Here is a 19,619-nt window from a genome sequence, read left to right as displayed (position 1 = left end):
CAGAAGAGCTACTATGATAGTAAGCACCGCGATTTGACTTTCGAGATCGGAGATCATGTTTACCTCCGTGTCTCTCCTATCAAAGGTACTCGTCGCTTCGGTATCAAAGGGAAGCTTGCCCCCAGATACGTGGGACCTTTCAAGATTGTCAGCAAGAGAAGCGACCTCGCCTATCAACTCGAGCTTCCTTCAAACTTTGCAAATGTTCATGATGTGTTCCATGTCTCTCAGCTCCGAAAGTGCTTCAAGACTACTGACCGCACCATCAACTTCGAGGACATTAAGCTCCAAGAAGATCTCTCTTATCGTGAGCACCCAGTTGCTATTCTTGGAGAGACTGAACGCAAGACTCGCAACAAGTCAATCAAATTTCTCAAAGTCAAGTGGTCACACCATTCCGACCGTGAAGCTACCTGGGAACGCGAGGATCACCTCCATTCTGAGTACCCGGCGTTCTTTCAGTCCTAGATCTCGGGACGAGATCATTTCATAGTGGCGGAGTGTTGTAACACCCCGGATGTAACTTTCCCAATTTGTACTCCAACTCTTGCCGTTTCCGGCGTTAAGTTATATTTATTTTCTCGGGTTCGGGTCCTTGTCCCCGTGTGTTGTGATCGTTGTCATGCATCTCATATCATGTCATCATGTGCATTGCATTTGCATACGTGTTCGTCTCATGCATTCGAGCATTTTCCCCGTTGTCCGTTTTGCATTCTGGCGCTCTGTTCTCCTCCGGTGGTCATTTCTACCTTTCTTTCGTGTGTGGGGATTAAACATTTCCGGATTGGACCGAGACTTGCCAAGCGGCCTTGGTTTACTACCGGTAGACCGCCTGTCAAGTTTCGTATCATTTGGACTTCGGTTGATACTCGAACGGTTAACCGAGGGACCGAAAAGGCCTCGTGTGTGTGCACCCCAACACCCCTCCAATTTGGCCCAAAACCCACCTAACTCTGCTCCATCATCTAGAGCATTCGATCACGATCGCGTGGCCGAAAACCGCACCTCATTTGGACTCTCCTAGCTCCCTCCATGCCTATATAAAGACCCCCCCGAAATTCGGATCTCCATCTCCCCCGTAACCCTAAAAACTGCACCTCTCACCGACGGACACGTCCGATTCGGGCCGGACGTGTCCGCCACCGCCCGCCGCAGCCACGTGTCACGCTCCTACTGGCCGCGCCGCATCTCACCGCCACCGGCCCGGGAGAGCCCGTGCGCGGCCCCCCCGAGCCCATCGCCGCCGCGCCTCCCCTCACCAACCCTGCCGCCTGTTCTTCCCGCGGTCCGGCGACCGGCGCTCGCCGCTCTGCCGCTCCGACTCGATGCCGGCAGCCGCCGCTCCGCTCCGCCTCGACCCGGTCCGCGCCGCCCCACGCCGTATCGACCTCGCCGTTGTTCTCCTCCGCAGCCGCTGCGCCGCCGCCTCCCCGTCAAGCTCCGGCCACCGCGGCCATCGACTCCAGCGAGCTGCCCCGGTCAACCTTGAACGGCGCGCCGCCCGATCTGGATCCGGCTCGCGATGAACAGTAAACCCTAATCCGGAGGTTGAATTTTCTCTAAGTCCCGAAATTCTTAGATCCAAGTTGCCATGTTCATAGCCCCGTAACTTTGCATCCGTAGCTCCGTTTTGGGCATATAGCATATCAAAATGTTCATCTCGGAGAGTACATCACTTCATTCCATTGCATCATTTTAATTTGAGTTCATCTTGATGCCCGAAATGCTGTTAGAAGAGGGCTACTTGAGATTATTGTCAGATCTGCTACTCCGTTTAGCTTTTTGTCATTTTTGCCATGATTAATGTGTGCATGATATGGCCATGAGTTCTACATATGTTTTGTTAAGGGTTTTGTCATATTTCCAGAGGTGCAACCCATGTATTTTTATGATGTGTGTGGTGACTTGTGCAAGCTTGTAAAGTGGTGCACTTGCTAATTCTGTTTTCAGGGACTTAGCAATTTCTCCAAGTCCTGGAGCTGTTTATCTCTTGATGCCATATGTTCATGTTGTTTCCTAGTGGTCCGTGCCTCTTTTGAGGATGATCAGTAAGGATGTTTTGTTAATATTGTAGTGCTGTATCCATCCATGCATTTGTTTGCAATTATGGAGCACCCTAGCTTGAGTCAATCGAGCTCTAGTTTTGCTACTTTGTGAACCTGGGCAGATTGTCAACTTGTTTGCGATTTTGCCGATGATGTTGTAGTTGATCCGTGCATTCTATGCTATTGTTCTTGCCATGTCTAGCTTGAGTTTTGTGCCTTCTTGATGTATGTATGCTTGTCTTGCCAAGACTTGCACCGTAGTGAGTGCATCGAGCTCGTAAACATGCCTACTTGAGTTATATTTCAGCATGTGTCAGTTTTCACTAAGTCTGAAAACTGATTATGCTTTTGCTATGTTCACATGCTTGCAATTGTATTTTCAGATCCCTTTTGGCTCAAGGTCACTAAGGGATTTTTGTTAAGCTCTTTGAGTAGCTCCATGCCATGCTTTACTTTTCCATGTTCAGGTCCTGTAGCATGTAGTTTTGTTGCTCCGAAGAGGGCTACCTGATCTGAAATTCCAGACATGTGTTAATTTCACTAAGTCTAAGATCTGTTTGTCATATGCATTTTTGCCATGCTTGTTTGAACCTGTTAATGGATGAATTGGGGGTAGCTCAGCGCTAGACTTTTGTTAAGCATCTTGTGTGCATCCCTGCCATGTATTTTGTTGTCATGTTTGGGTGCTGTAGCATGTTCATTTCGTTGCATTTAGATGCCTACTTGCTGTAAATCGCAGACCGATGTCATTTTTGAATCGCTTGCCATTTCCAAACCGTAACTCCGATTCCGGCGTTCTTTATATCGTTTTCAAGCGATTTCATCTCATCTTTCCAGTGGCATACTTGGATTTCCATGTTGAGGCCAGGTTCATGCATTTCCTGTCATATCTTGTGTTTTGCATCCCGCATCGCATCCCGCATAGCATATCATCACCGCATCATCTTGTTGTTTCCTTGCACGTGGTTGATTGTATCCTTGTTGCTTGTTTGTCTTGTTTGGGTAGAGTCGGGAGACGAGTTCGCTAACGAGGAGCCCGTTGAGTTTGCTTTTGAGGATCCAGTCAACTCTGACAACTGTGCAGGCAAGATGATCATACCCTCGAAATCACTACTATCTTTGCTATGCTAGTCTGCTCGCTCTTTTGCTATGCCATTGTTACGATGCCTACCACTTGCTTTCAAGCCTCCCAAATTGCCATGTCAAACCTCTAACTCACCATTGTCCTAGCAAATCGTTGATTGGCTATGTTACCGCTTTGCTCAGCCCCTCTTATAGCGTTGCTAGTTGCAGGTGAAGATTGGAAGGCCGTTCCTTGTTGGAACATCTTTTATTTACTTATTGGGATATCATTATATTGCTATGTTATCTTAATGCATCTATATACTTGGTAAAGGGTGGAAGGCTCGGCTTCTCGCCTAGTGTTTTGTTCCACCTTGTCGCCCTAGTTTCCGTCATATCGGTGTTATGTTCCCGGATTTTGCGTTCCTTACGCGGTTGGGTTATAATGGGAACCCCTTGATATTTCGCCTTGATTAAAGCTTTTCCAGCAATGCCCAACATTGGTCTTACCATTTGCCACCTAGCCTCTTTTTCCCTTGGGTTTCCGGAGCCCGAGGGTCATCTTATTTAAACCCCCCCGGGCCAGTGCTCCTCTGAGTGTTGGTCCAAACTAGAGTCCTGTGCAGCGCCCCCTCGGGGAAACTCGAGGTTTGGTTTTAGTTGTATGGAGCGCTTATCTGAGTGTGCCCTGAGAAAGAGATATGTGCAGCTCCTATCGGGATTTGTCGGCACATTCGGGCGGTGTTGCTGGTGTTGTTTTTACGTGTCGAAGTGTCTTGAATTACCGAGATACCGAGTCTGATCAGAACGTCTTGGGAGGAGGTCTATTCCTTCGTTGACCGTGAGAGCTTGTCATGGGCTAAGTTGGGACTCCCCTGCAGGGTTTCGAACTTTCGAAAGCCGTGCCCGCGGTTATGGGCAGATGGGAATTTGTTAATGTCCGGTTGTAGATAACTTGAACCTTAACTTAACTAAAATGAATCAACTGAGTGTGTTACCGTGATGGCCTCTTCTCGGCGGAGTCCGGGAAGCGGACATGGTGTTAGAGTAATGTTTGCGCAGGTTGCTCTCTAGTTTCACGCTCGCGCTTTGCCTCCTCTTCTCGCTCTCTTTTGCGAATAAGTTAGCCACCATACTTGCTAGTCGCTTGCTGCAGCTCCACATATATTTACCTTGCCTTACCTATAAGCTTAAATAGTCTTGATGGCGAGGGTGCGAGATTGCTGAGTCCCTGTGGCTCACAGATTACTATTACACCAGATGCAGGGCCTGATGATTCCGTTCTAGGAGACGCACTTGAGCTCAAGTGGGAGTTCGACGAAGACTCTCAACGTTACTATGTTTCCTTTCCCGATGATCAGTAGTGGTGCCCTGTTGGGGGTGATTGGGACCGTGTCGCATGTTGGGTTCTCTTTTATTTTGGCGCCGTAGTCGGGCCATGAGTGTTTGGATGATGTAATGTTATTTATGTACTTTATTGACGTGGCGAGTGTAAGCCAACTATGTTATCTCCCCGTTTATTATTATATTACATGGGATGTTTGTGAAGATTGCCTAACTTGCGACATATGCCTTCAATGCGATTATGTCTCTAAGTCGTGCCTCAACACGTGGGAGCTATAGTCGCATCGAGGGTGTTACAAGCTGCCACGCTCTTTCCTAGACTCCAAGTTGGTGCATCAAAAGAAAACTCTATGGGCTCAATGACTGGCATGAACGTCCTTCCTGGAACTTGAACTTGAATCATCCAACACTCTTCTTCAGGTAAAGTGGCGTTGTAGGTTCCGGTGAAGCTTGGTACTCCTATATTCAGGTATCTAGTGACTTCCTTCAAGTGATGTCCAAAGGGTGTATCTTCATCCGGTTGCGTGAACTTGTTCCTTGCATCCGCCATCCTAAAGAGTAGAAAATATGAGAAGTCAGAAGAGAAGAGAGTGAAAAGTGATCTAGGTCTTTTAGCTTAGTGGTCGTGTCCTATAGTCAGCGTGTGCTCTGATACCATCTCTGTAGCGACCAGACCTCAAACAGTCTGATCTTTGTGCTCCGGTGTCATCCCTGGATCAGTAATGCTGACACCACACAGTACTCGGAGGATTTATAACAGAGTAGAAATTACACACTTATTACATCAAGTGTCTCAATGGAGAACTTATTACAATAAATATGGCTTAAGGCCATCTAATAACTGTAATAGCGGAAGGCTTGGAAGATAAGTGAGTCCGTCAACTCCAACGGCATCACTGAGTATAGAACCATGACCTAAAAACTCCTTAATCGTCGTCTAAAAAGTCTGCTACATTAACGTTGCAGCCCGAAATGGGCCAGCACATGGAATATGCTGGCAATGTAACACATAGAGAGTAATGGAATGAAACAGCTATACTATATGCATATTTGGCTGGTGGAAAACTCTATGGTTACAGTTTTGCGTAAAGCCAATTTTTCCCTACTTCAAAGGAATAAATTTTATTTAACTATCATGGTAGTTGTTAAACATTGAGAATGGTTGACAGCATTCTCAATCCCAATTAAGCATCATCTTGAAACATAACCCATCAAAATTAATTTAGAGTAACATGTTGAGATTCACACGATAATCCAAGTACTAGATACTCAAGATGTCCACAACCGGGGACACGGCTAACCATGATTAGTTTATTACACTCTGCAGAGGTTTGCACACTTTTCCCCACAAGACTCGATCGCCTCCGTTTGGTTTCTCGCACTACCTGGTGTTTGAGAAGACGGATGACCGAGACATAGTCTTTCAGAAGCGCTAGCACCTTACGATCGGGTAGACCGTACCACCTACATCCCCTACATCTACTAGTCTACCACTGTAAGAGTTCGCACAACTTAGTCAACTATGCTAGAGCCCATAATAGCTTGTGGCTGCACACGGAAGTTTCTAGTATGAATATTCTCATGATCCCTTTGAGCCTGGGTGGCGGTCCAAAAGAAAACAGGCAAGTTCTGGAATATCCAGGTGCCTCAATCCACCCAGATGTGTGTTTTTAAGTTGCCACCTTAGATAAACCATTAATTAATCAAACTCACATCTGTCATGGATTTCACTCACCCAATCCACGTCTACTGGCATAGCATGGCATAATAAGCAAACGTAGAAGTAACTCCCAAAGGTTTGATACTAAACAGGTAATAGGTACTACCTCATCTACTTCCCATCCCACAATTTAATTAGATCCTAATCATGCAATGTGTGAGGATTGATCTAATGCAATAAAACTGGGTAGTAGAAAAGGTATGATCAAAGTGTTACTTGCCTTGTTGATGATCTGTGAAACCTAACGATTCGAAGTAACAGGCGGCGCACTCCGGGTATTCTATCACAGACAAACAAGCAAGCATACAATAAGTACTCTTCTAATGCATAGGTAAAACTCAAATAAGAGATCTAACCAGAAGGTTCAACTTAAGAACTCCGGTTGGCAAAAAGAATCAAATCGAACGAAGCAACGAAAGTCAAACGGCGAAAGAAACAACTCCGTTCTAGTAATCTGGATCTAGGGAAAATTTTACAGTAGCAAAATCTTGTTTAAGTTGGTTAAACGGATAGAGGGTTTCGAGACGAAACTCTAGGCACTTGAATCGCCTGATTCCGATTAATGAGCGAAAAGTTATACTAAAACGAAAATCGGATCAGGAATCGCGATCAGAAAAATCGCGGATTTAATCCGAGAAAAAGAAAAACGACGAACGCTCGCTAGAACGAACGAACGGACGAATGCTCGCTATTTAAATAAACCAGAAAAACCGATCTATTTAAAAAACCGAATCTAAAAAAACCGACAAAAAACCGATCTATAACTTTAAAAAAAACCGTTGGCATGGACAACGAGGCGGCGGCGAACCTCGTCGGCGGGGGTGGCGGCGGCGTCCGACGGCGGCTGGCAGCGGCGGCGCGTGGGCGGGGCGGCTCGGGCTAGGGTTTGCCCCGGGTGGGCTGCCCCGGCTTTTAAAGCCTGCCGGGCCAGAGTCCTATTCGGACACGGCCCGGTTAGGTCGGTTCACGTTTTTTTTGTTATTCCGCTCGGAAGAAAAATAAAAAGAAATACTAAACAGACTTCAAAAGTTCCGAAATAAATTTTCACGGGCTTCTAAAATCAAGCCGCACAAGGTGAACATTTATTTGGGAACTAAATGCAATTTTTGAAAAACGCACATTTTTCCTAAATTCAAATAAAACACCGAAAAACTCCGAAATAAAATCTTATTTGATTTTATTATTAAATCCTCAATATTTATTTATTTTGGGAAAGTCATTTTATTCCCTCTCTCATATTTTTGTGATAGAAATAATTGATGATAAAATAAATAAAATCAAATGATCCTATTCTCAAAATTTGAGAGAACTCAAATATGAAAATAACGAAATCCCCAACTCTCTTCGTGGGTCATTGAGTTGCGTAGAATTTCTAGGATCAACCAAAATGCAAAATAAAATATGATATGCAATGATGATCTAATGTATAACATTCCAAATTGAAAATTTGGGATGTTACATGTGTCAACCCCTATGCATAAGTTCACGAGGTCACGGAAGTAGCAAGTTGATCACCACAACATGCATCAAGTGGATCACGTGATATCCCATTGTCACCACAGATAAGCACATGCAAGACATACATCAAGTGTTCTCAAATCCTTCAAGACTCAATCCCATAAGATAACTTCAAAGGAAACTCAATTCATCACAAGAGAGTAGAGGGGGAGAAACATCATAAGATCCAACTATAATAGCAAAGCTCGTGATACATCAAGATCGTACCATGTCAAGAACACGAGAGAGAGAGATATCAAACACATAGCTACTGGTACATACCCTCAGCCCCGAGGGTGAACTACTCCCTCCTCGTCATGGAGAGCGCCGGGATGATGAAGATGGCCACCGGAGAGGGATTCCCCCCTCCGGCAGGGTGCGGGAACGGGTCTAGATTGGTTTTCCATGGCTACGGAGGCTTCTAGCGGCGGAACTCCCGATCTGTTCTGTTCCCCGATGTTTTTAGGGTATATATATATATATAGGAGAAAGAAGTCGGTCAGGGGAGCCACAAGGGGCCCACGAGGGTGGGGGGCGCGCCCAGGGGGGGCAGGCGCGCCTCCCTGCCTCGTGGCCACCTCAAAGCTTCCCTGACGTCTACTCCAAGTCTCCTGGATTGCTTCCGTTCCAAAAATAACTCTCCCGAAGGTTTCATTCCGTTTGGACTCCGTTTGATATTCCTTTTCTTGGAAACACTGAAATAGGCAAGAAAACAACAATTTGGGCTGGGCCTCCGGTTAATAGGTTAGTCCCAAAAAATAATATAAAAGTGTACAATAAAGCCCATAAACATCCAAAACAGATAATATAATAGCATGGAACAATCAAAAATTATAGATACATTGGAGATGTATCAGGAGCCCGGCCAGCCTTGGTGCGCCCCAAGGAGAGGAGGAATCCTCTTCGTACTAGGAAGAGGATTCATCCTTTCCTAGTCCAACTAGGAAGAGGGAAGGTGGAAGGAAAGAGAGGGAGAGGGAAAGAGGGCCACGCCCCCCTCCCCTAGTCCAATTCAGACTCCCCATGGGAGGGGCGCGCCACCTCCTGGGCTGCAGTCCTCTCTCTCCCCTCAGGCCCACTAAGGCCCAATACTTCCCCGGGAGGTTCCGGTAACCCCTCCGGCACTCCGGTTTTCTCCGAAATCACCCGGAACACTTCCGATGTCTGAATATAGCCGTCCAATAATATCAATCTTTACATCTCGACCATTTAGAGACTCCTCGTCATGTCCGTGATCACATCCGGGACTCAGAACTACCTTCGGTACATCAAAACACATAAACTCATAATACCGATCGTCACCGAACTTTAAGCGTGCGGACCCTACGGGTTCGAGAACTATGTAGACATGACCGAGACTCGTCTTCGGTCAATAACCAATAGCAGAACCTGGATGCTCATATTGGTTCCTACATATTCTACGAAGATCTTTATCGGTCAAACCGCATAACAACATACGTTGTTCCCTTTGTCATCGGTATGTTACTTGCCCGAGATTCGATCATCGGTATCTCAATACCTAGTTCAATCTCGTTACCGACAAGTCTATTTACTCATTCCGTAATACATCATCCTGCAACTAACTCATTACTCACAATGCTTGCAAGTCTTATAGTGATGTGCATTACCAAGAGGGCCCAGAGATACCTCTCCGACAATTGGAGTGACAAATCCTAATCTTGATCTATGCCAACTCAACAAGCACCATTGGAGACACCTGTAGAGCGCCTTTATAATCACCCGGTTACGTTGTAACCTTTGGTAGCACACAAAGTGTTCCTCTGGTACTCGGGAGTTGCATAATCTCATAGTCATTGGAACATGTATAAGTCATGAAGAAAGCAATAGCAACAAACTAAACGATCATCGTGCTAAGCTAACGGATGGGTCAAGTCAATCACATCATTCCCTAATGATGTGATCCCGTTAATCAAATGACAACTCATGTCTATGGTTAGGAAACATAACCATCATTGATTCAACGAGCTAGTAAAGTAGAGGCAAACTAGTGACACTCTGTTTGTCTATATATTCACACATGTACTAAATTTCCGGTTAATATAATTCCAGCATGAATAATAAACATTTATCATGATATAAGGAAATATAAATAACAACTTTATTATTGCCTCTAGGGCATATTTCCTTCACTAACACTACTATCGAATCAAACATTCAACAACAGTCTCGGGACTACACCCAGTGGGTGCACTTGGCGTGCCCCCACTAGTTCGATTTCCCACTTGGCATGGTCCGTCAAGCACGAGTGGAAGGACTAAAAAACACAGCAACAACAACATCTGTTCTTAGACCACCACCAACTGCCCGCAGTCGACCACGGTCTTGGGGACTACACCTAGTGGGTGCACTTAGCATGCCCCCACTGGTTGGGTTCCAACTCGACACAACTTGTCTAAACCAAGTGAGGTACTACAAACGAACATTTCGCAAAGACCCCCACCAAATCGAACATTCGACGGCAGTCTCGGGGACTACACCCAATTGGTGCACTCAGCGTGCCCCCACTGGTTCGAGAGTTCAATCGACATGACCTGGTCGACTCAAGTGAAAGAGATACAAAGCAAAAGACAAACACCAAGTGGGTGAACAGATGCAAGATGCAAACTCATGATAGATGCGCATAAGGTTCCAAAATGCTCATCCACGATCATCTTACGAATAATAAGGTAGCAGTTTTCATATAGCATATCCTAATAGAGCAAAAGTCAAGCTGAAAGCCAATCGGAAATCAACTTACAATCCCACTTACTCGGACATTGGCTTGGAGGGAAGAGCTGGCATCATAGGCGGCCTTGCTGTTGTCATACACCACTTTCAGTCAGTCCATCATTACACCTGCTTGGATCATGGCCTCCTTGGCAGCTCCTACTTGGTCTTCTAGGACATGGTGAGTAACAAATAAAGGAGATGATGGAACTGATGACGTGGCCGGTGGAGCTGAAGCTTGAACTTGCGCGATCGGGGCAACTTCCTAAGCAGTCGACGCTGAGGGGTGGCCAGTCGATAGAGGATCAGCAAAAGAGACTGAAGTCCATACTGGATCATGAAGTTGTTGGACCACAGGCTCTGATGCTGAGCGAGAAGTCCTCTTGCTCAAAGTTCTTCCTCCCCTCCCGGTGTTCTTTTGGGGCACGTCCTCATCATCATCGTCAAGAAGCTAGATAACATGTGGTGCTACAAACACTCGATAGTAAGAACCCAATCGACTAAAGAAGCAATTGATAGGACATGAATGTGGCTATGGTATCATACCCTCCCGAGAGGTAGCCGCGTCTACAGTCTCCGCATCACCACGCTCCTCGTCGACTTCCATGGATGTTGCAGAAGTCGCAGTGCTGAAAGCTCCAGAATCCACTCGGTCAAGCAAGTGCATGAGTCAACGACAACATGGAAGACAAAGAGAAGAAACAAAACACTTACGCAGAGGCAACAAGAACAACCATCTTGATCTTGGGCAAGGCCTTCCAGGGCTTCGATGGGACAACCTTGGGCTGTTTCACGGCCTTCTCCGACAGCTCTGGAGTTAGGTCCGAGTGAGCTTCGAAACTTTCGTACCTGGTGGAGTTGTCTTGCCACGCCCGCCCGCAGGGTCCTGCAACTGTTTGGAATGATGCTTTGAGTGGGGTGGCGAGTCAACGTCCTCGTTGATGCTCGAGTCCTCATCGTCCTCGGCACTGTTGTCTGTGTACTCCCATTCGGTGCTGTCAGCATCGCTCTCCGCTCCCTCTTGGAGCTGCTCCCCGTTTGGCATCGAATACATCTTGGTATAAATCTGCAAGACATAAGCTACAAGTATCAACCGGATTCGGGAGCGATTGCAGAACGGAAGAAGAAAACACTCGGTATTTTGAGCCTGACCTCTTCTGGCTCATGTTCGATGTCGAATGTCAGAACCCTCCTGGACCCCCTGGGGTTATCTTTGTTCCAGTAATGCTCCACAACCACTGAGCCACCGTCTCCTTGGCGACCTCCTCTGGGTGGACCCGAGCGGTGTCTCCAGGGCCCGAGTACATCCACATTGGATGATCACGGGCTTGGAGAGGCTGGATACGTCAACTGAGGAATACCTCCAATAGATCCATGCCAGTCACACCCTCCCAGACTAAATTAACGACTTGGTTGACTAAAAGGGACACCTCGCCTTTCTCCTCTGGGGTCACAATCAGTGAAGAAGGTTGGCGGAGTCGCTCCATAGTGAAAGGGGGGAGACCCGTCGATTGACCAGGAGTCAGGACGTCTTTGCAGTAGAAGCAGGTCGACTACCATCCTCGGACTGACTCGGGAAGGGTCATGTAAGGAAAAGCGCTTCTACCCCTAGTCCGAATCCCTAAAGCCCCGCACATCTGGATCACGTGCGTCTTTTCGTTAGTCGGATTTGCTTTCTTCATTGTTTGGGAACGACAAGTGATACGTCTCTGTCGTATCTATAATTTTTGATTGTTCCATGCCAATATTATACAACTTTCATATGCTTTTGGCAACTTTTTATACTATTTTTGGGACTAACATATTGATCCAGTGCCCAGTGCCAGTTCCTGTTTGTTGCATGTTTTTTGTTTCTTAGAAAATCCATATCAAACAGAGTCCAAATGGGATAAAAACCGACGGAGATTTTTTTGGATATATGTGATTTTTGGGAAGAAGAATCAACGCGAGATGCCCGAGGGGCCACGAGGCAGGGGGCGCGCCCCTTGGGGTCAGGCGCGCCCTGGGCCCTCATGGCCACCCCGTAAGGAGGTTGGTGCCGCAAGAAAGCTAACATCCTGATAGAGATCGTGTACAAAATTAAGCCCAATCGGAGTTACGGATCTCCGAAAATATAAGAAACGGTGAAAGGTCAGATCTGGCAACGCAAAAACAGAGAGAGACAGAGAGACAGATCCAATCTCAAAGGGGCTCTCGCCCCTCCGCTGCCATGGAGGCCATGGACCAGAGGGGAAAACCTTCTCCCATCTAGGGAGAAGGTCAAGGAAGAAGAAGAAGGGGGGCTCTCTCCCCCTCTCTTTCGGTGGCGCCAGAACGCTGTCGGGGCCATCATCATCACCGCAATCTACACCAACAACTTCACCGCCATCATCACCAACTCTTCCCCCTCTATGCAGCCATGTAACCCCTCTTTTACTCGTTGTAATCTCTACTTAAACATGGTGCTCAACGCTATATATTATTTCCCAATGATGTATGGCTATCCTATGATGTTTGAGTAGATCCGTTTTGTCCTATGGGTTAATTGATGATCATGATAGGTTTGAGTTGCATGTTTTATTATTGGTGCTGTCCTATGGTGCTCTCCGTGTTATCAAGCATGAGGGATCCCCGTTGTAGGGTGTTGCAATACGTTCATGATTTTCTTATGGTGGGTGGCGTGAGTGACAGAAGCACATACCCGAGTAAGTAGGTTGTTTGCATATGGGAGTAAAGAGGACTTGATACTTTAATGCTATGGTTGGGTTTTACCTTAATGGTCTTTAGTAGTCGCGGGCGCTTTCTAGAGTTCCAATCATAAGTGCATATGATCCAAGTAGAGAAGTTATGTTAGCTTATGCCTCTCCCTCAAATAAAATTGCAATAACGATGACGGTCTAGTTATTGATTGCCTAGGGACAAATAACTTTCTTGTGACAAAAAGCTCTCTACTAAACCTAACTTAGTTGTGTCTTTATATAAACAGCCCCTACTTTTATTTACGCGCTCTTTATTATCTTGCAAACCTATCCAACAACACCTACAAAGTACTTCTAGTTTCATACTTGTTCTAGGTAAAGCAAACGTTAAGCGTGCGTTGAGTTGTATCGGTGGTCGATAGAACTTGAGGGAATATTTGTTCTACCTTTAGCTCCTCGTTGGGTTCGACACTCTTACTTATCGAAAGAGGCTACAATTGATCCCCTATACTTGTGGGTTATCAAGACCTTTTTCTCGCGCCGTTGCCGGGGAGTTAGAGCATGGGGTGAATATTCTCGTGTGTGCTTGTTTGCTTTATCACTAAGTAGTTTTTATTTTGTGCTCTTTTCTTCTATCTTTAGTTATGGGTAGGAAACGCAAAATACCAAAAAAATTAGTTGTACCTACTACACCAATGGTTGAGGAACCACTCAAAATCTATCACACTCCTGAAGCTTTTTACTTGGATCATCTTCGATCCCTATGTGCTCGTGCTGAAACCCCAACTAGCTTAGTTGAGGTCAAATCTTTAGATTAGCATGCTTGTTATGTGCGACACCGCTTATCTCAAAAAGGGAAACTTTTACTAGATCAAATTCATCATTTGCAATGCTATGCTTGGAATTTATATGAAATATATGATGTTACTTGTTGTTCTGAAAACCCTAAGAAACACCTTCCCTACCAATGTGAGTTTAGTGATAATGGAACCGTATCTTCGTATGCTAAGGGTGCTTATAATTACTGTGATGTTCAACAAATTGAAGAATTTGATGCTTTTAAGGGTGCTTATGAAATTGCTTCTTTGATTGAAAAGTATGATGCTACTCTTTACAAATCTGAAAATTTTGCCATACTTAAATGTTGTTATGATAATGCTTCTAATGCCTATGTTAAACCATATATTGAGGACTCCTCTGTTGTCCAAGAAGAGACTAATATTTTCCAGGAGTCTATGGAAGAAGAAATTGATGAAACTGTGAGCTCATTGGATGAAAATGATGATGAGGAGAGCGAAGAACAAAAGGAGGAAGATCGGATTAGCTACCCGTGCCCACCTTCTAATGAGAGTAACTCTCCAAGTCATACATTATTTAATGTCCATTCGTTCTCACCGAAGGATGATTGCTATGATGATTGTTATGATCCCGTTGATTCTTTTGAAACACCCCTTTTTGATGAACTTAATGCTTGCTATGCTTGTGGCCATGATGCCAATATGAATGATGCTTATGGTGATGAACTTGCTATAGTTCCTTATGTTAAACATGAAATTGTTGCTATTGCACCCACACATAATAGTCCTATTATCTTTTTGAATTCTCCAAACTACACTATATCGGAGAAGTTTGCTCTTATTAAGGATTATGTTGATGGGTTGCATTTTACCGTTGCACACGATGATTTGATGAATGTAATATGCATGTGCTTTCTGCTCCTACTTGCAATTGTTATGAGAGAGGAACTACATCTCCACCTCTCTATCTTTCCAACACGATAAAATTGCAAGAAACTGTTTATACTATGCATTGGCCTTTACTATGTGTGCATGAATTGTTCCTTTATGACATGCCGATGCGTAGGAAGAGAGTTAGACTTCGTAATTGCTTGATATATGTTGCTTTGTGCTCACTTATAAATGCCAAATCATTGCTAATTCAAATTGGCTTTGATATACCTTGGTATCTGGGTGGATTCATTACTTGAGCACTATATGCCTAGCTTAATGGCTTTAAAGAAAGCGCTGCCAGGGAGACAACCTGGAAGTTTTAGAGAGTCATTTATTTTTGTTGAGTGCTTTTATAAAGTTTAAAAACAATAAAATAAAGAGGAGAACATAAAAGTTTTTCAAAAAGAAAAGCGAAAGTGAGAAAGACGAGCATTGTTAAAATGGGAGCTAGCCTTGAACTTTGTTCATGCCCATGGAAACTTTGTGACCCTTGATTACAGAAACTTCTCAACAAAAATAATTATCCCCTTGTAAAATTCCTTTCTATTATAAAAATAATGTTCCAAGATTTTCCTTTAGGATGTTTACGTTGCTTGTTGGTTTGTGTGGTGCTGAACAAAACTTTGGTTGTAGTGCGTGATTTTAATTTTTTTTACTGGAACGTCAAATGGTTCTGAAATTTGTTGCACTGTCTTTATATACAAATTGTTTATTTTCCCTAATTTTGGCAGAATTTTTTCATTAATAGAGGTTTGGTGAATGTTCATATTACTACTGACTGTCCTGTTTAAGACAGATTCTATTTTTGATGCATTATTTGCTTGTTTTGATGAAACTACCAATTTCTATCTGTGGATTAAGCCATGGAAAAGTTATATTACAGTAGCTATAGTGCAAAAACAAAATATGAATTGGTTTGAAACAGTATTAGAGTAGTGATTTGCTTTATTATACTAACGGATCTTAACGAGTTTTCTGTTGAGTTTTGTGTGGATGAAGTGTTCAAAGATCGAGGAGGTATCGATGTGAGGAGAAGGAGGAGATGCAAGATCTCAAGCTTAGGGATGCCCAAGGAACCCCAAGTAAATATTCAAGGAGACTCAAGAGTCTAATCTTGGGGATGCCCCGGAAGGCATCCCATCTTTCTCCAACAAGTATCGATACGTTTTCGGATTCGTTTCGTTCATGCAATATGTGCAAATCTTGGAGCGTCTTTTGCATTTAGTTTTCACTTTTGTTTTATGCACCATGCTGGAATGAGATAGTCTTTGGTTGATTTATAGAATGCTCATTGCACTTCACTTATATCTTTTGAGTATGGCTTTATAGAATGCTTCATGTGCTTCACTTATATCATTTGAAGTTTGGATTGCCTATTTCTCTTCACATAGAAAACCGCCATTTGTAGAATGCTCTTTTGCTTCACTTATATTTGTTAGAGCGTGGGCATATCTTTTGTAGAAAGAATTAAACTCTCTTCTTCACTTATATCTATTTAGAGAGATGACAGGAATTGGTCATTCACATGGTTAGTCATAAAATCCTACATAAAACTTGTAGATCACTGAATATGATATGTTTGATTCCTTGCAGTAGTTTGGCGATATAAAGGTGGTGATATTAGAGTCGTGCTAGTTGAGTAATTGTGAAATTGAGAAATACTTGTGTTGAGGTTTGCAAGTCCCGTAGCATGCACGTGTGGTAAACGTTGTGTGACAAATTTGAAGCATGGGGTGTTCTTTGATTGCTTTCCTTATGAGTGGTGGTCGGGGACGAGCGATGGTCTTTTCCTACCAATCTACCCCCTACGGGCATGCGTAGTAGTACTTTGCTTCGAGGGCTAATAAACTTTTGCAATAAGTATATGAGTTCTTTATGACTAATATGAGTACATGGATTATACGCACTATTACCCTAGGAGCATGCGCGTAGTACTTTCTTGCGATGACTAATAGACTTTTTCAATAAGTATGTTAAGTCCATGGATTATACGCACTATCGCCCTTCCATCATTGCTAGCCTCTTCGGTATCGTGCATTGCCCTTTCTCACCTCGAGAGTTGGTGCAAACTTCGCTAGTGCATCCAAACCCCATGATACGATACGCTCTATCACACATAAACCTCCTTATATCTTCCTCAAAACAGCCACCATACCTACCTATCATGGCATTTCCATAGCCATTTCGAGATATATTGCCATGCAACTTCCATCATCATCATATACATGACTTGAGAATTTATTGTCATATTTCTTTGCATGATCGTAAGATAGCTAGCATGATGTTTTCATGGCTTGTCCCTTTTTTTTATGTCATTGCTACGCTAGATCATTGTATATCCCGGTACACCGCCGGAGGCATTCATATAGAGTCATACTTTGTTCTAGATATCGAGTTGTAATATTGAGTTGTAAGTAAATAAAAGTGTGATGATCATAATTATTAGACCATTGCCCCAGTGAGGAAAGGATGATGGAGACTATGATTCCCGCACAAGTCGGGATGAGACTCCGGACTTAAAAAAGAGAGGCCAAATAAGCCCACCAAAAAAACAAAAAAATAAAAAAAAATGAGAGAAAAAGAGAGAAGGGTCAATGTTACTATCCTTTTACCACACTTTTGCTTCAGAGTAGCACCTAAGGATGGAAATTTTATCCATGGACATGGATACCCATGGATATCCAACTCAAATGGATAGGGTTTGGATGTGCTTCTGCGCCCATGGGCAGCGCCCAAACCCGACCCGGTTACTCGTGGATAGGGCATGGACATAATCTTGTGCCCATGGATATATCCAAACCCGACCTGACAGTCTGACTTAACGAGCAATATTCTGCTACCCCTACCCCATAGTCACATATCCCACTATAATTTTATCCTTTACCTAAAACATCCAAAAGAAATTACACAATCCCCATCGTAACATACTCCAACGCACCTTCTCATCCTATTATCTACACTAATTAAATGACTTGTCATTGAGAATCGGTGCCATCTCCTTGAGTTACTCCTCTCATAGACCTAGAGGTGGCCGCCGCTGCCAGCCGCTACCCCCACGTAAGGTGGATCGCTGTAGCAGCCACTACTGGCCTGCGACAACCCAGCTCCATATCTTCTTGCCCCTCCATCTTCGCTTTTCCACACACGCATTGATGCATGGCCGCAGCAGTGGGACAACGCAAGGGCTATGACTGCACGACGAGGAGTAAGCACGCCAATGCGGAGTGCACATTATGCAATGAGTTATGTCTTATGTATAGGTCTTGAGAGGACCCGATGGATATTGACCATACTCTTAGTTTCCAGTTTGAGCTTTCATACACTTAGAGATCTTAGTGCATCCATTGCATGGCAATCCCTACTCCTCACATTGACATCAATTGATGGGCATCTCCATAGCACGTTGATTAGTCGCGTAGATGTGAGACTTTCTCCTTTTTTTTTCTCCACACAACCTCCACCATCATATTCTATTCCACCTATAGTGCTATGTCCATGGCTTGCGCTCATGTATTGCGTGAGGGTTGAAAAGGCTGAAGCGCGTTAAAAAGTATGAACCAATTGCTCGGCTTGTCATCGAGTTGTGCATGATGGGAGCATTTTGTGTGACAGAAATGAAGCATGGCCAAACTATATGATTTTGTAGGGATGAGATTCCTTTGGCTATGTTATTTTGAATCACTCGTGTCTTAATATTCATGCCATGATTAGATACATGATCAAGATTATGCTAGGTAGCATTCCACATCAAAAAATATCTTTTTATCATTTACCTACTCGAGGATGACCAGGAATTAAGCTTGGGGATGCTGATACGTCTCCGCCGTATCTATAATTTTTTATTCTTCCATGCCAATATTATACAACTTTCCTATACTTTTGGCAACTTTTTATACTATTTTTGGGACTAACATATTGATGCAGTGCCCAGTGCCAGTTCTTGTTTGTTGCATGTTTTTTGTTTCGCAGAAAATCCATATCAAACGGAGTCCAAACGGGATAAAAACTAATGGAGATTTTTTTGGAATATATGTGATTTTTGGGAAGAAGAATCAACACGAGACGATGCCGGAGGGGGCCACGAGGCAGGGGGCGCGCCCCAGGGGGTCAGGCGTGCCCTGGGCCCTCATGGCCAGCCTGTAAGGCAGTTGGTGCCCTTCTTTCGCTGCAAGAAAGCTAATATCCGGATAGAGATCGTGTCCAAAATTCAGCCCAATCGGAGTTACGGATCTCCGGTAATATAAGAAACGGTGAAAGGTCAGATCTGGCAACGTAGAAACAGAGAGAGACAGAGAGACAGATCCAATCTCAGAGGGGCTCTCGCCCCTCCACCGCCATGGAGGCCATGGACCAGAGGGGAAACCCTTCTCCCATCTAGGGAGAAGGTCAAGGAAGAAGAAGAAGGGGGGGTTCTCTCCCCCTCTCTTCCGGTGGCGCCGGAACGCCTTCGGGGCCATCATCATCACCGCAATCTACACCAACAACTTCACCGCCATCATCACCAAATATTCCCCCATCTATGCAGCCGTGCAACCCCTCTTTTAACCGCTGTAATCTCTACTTAAACATGGCGCTCAATGCTATATCACTACAAAAAAAGACACATCCGTGACATTTTGGGCCGAACGAAATTTTTTTCTGTCATACATATGACACTTCTATGACGATAATTGTGACAAAACCCGGTATCACCATAGATGTGGTGGTCTCCTACTTCTATGACAAAAAATCATGACAGAAAATGGGCTTTTCGTCCTGGGCGGGCCGGAGACGCAGCTATGTGACATTCTTTGGGCCGTCCATGATGGAAAAAACC

Source organism: Triticum dicoccoides, chromosome 3A (assembly GCF_002162155.2).
Source record: "Triticum dicoccoides isolate Atlit2015 ecotype Zavitan chromosome 3A, WEW_v2.0, whole genome shotgun sequence".
Taxonomy (NCBI): domain Eukaryota; kingdom Viridiplantae; phylum Streptophyta; class Magnoliopsida; order Poales; family Poaceae; genus Triticum; species Triticum dicoccoides.
Note: the sequence above shows the minus strand (reverse complement) of the source record.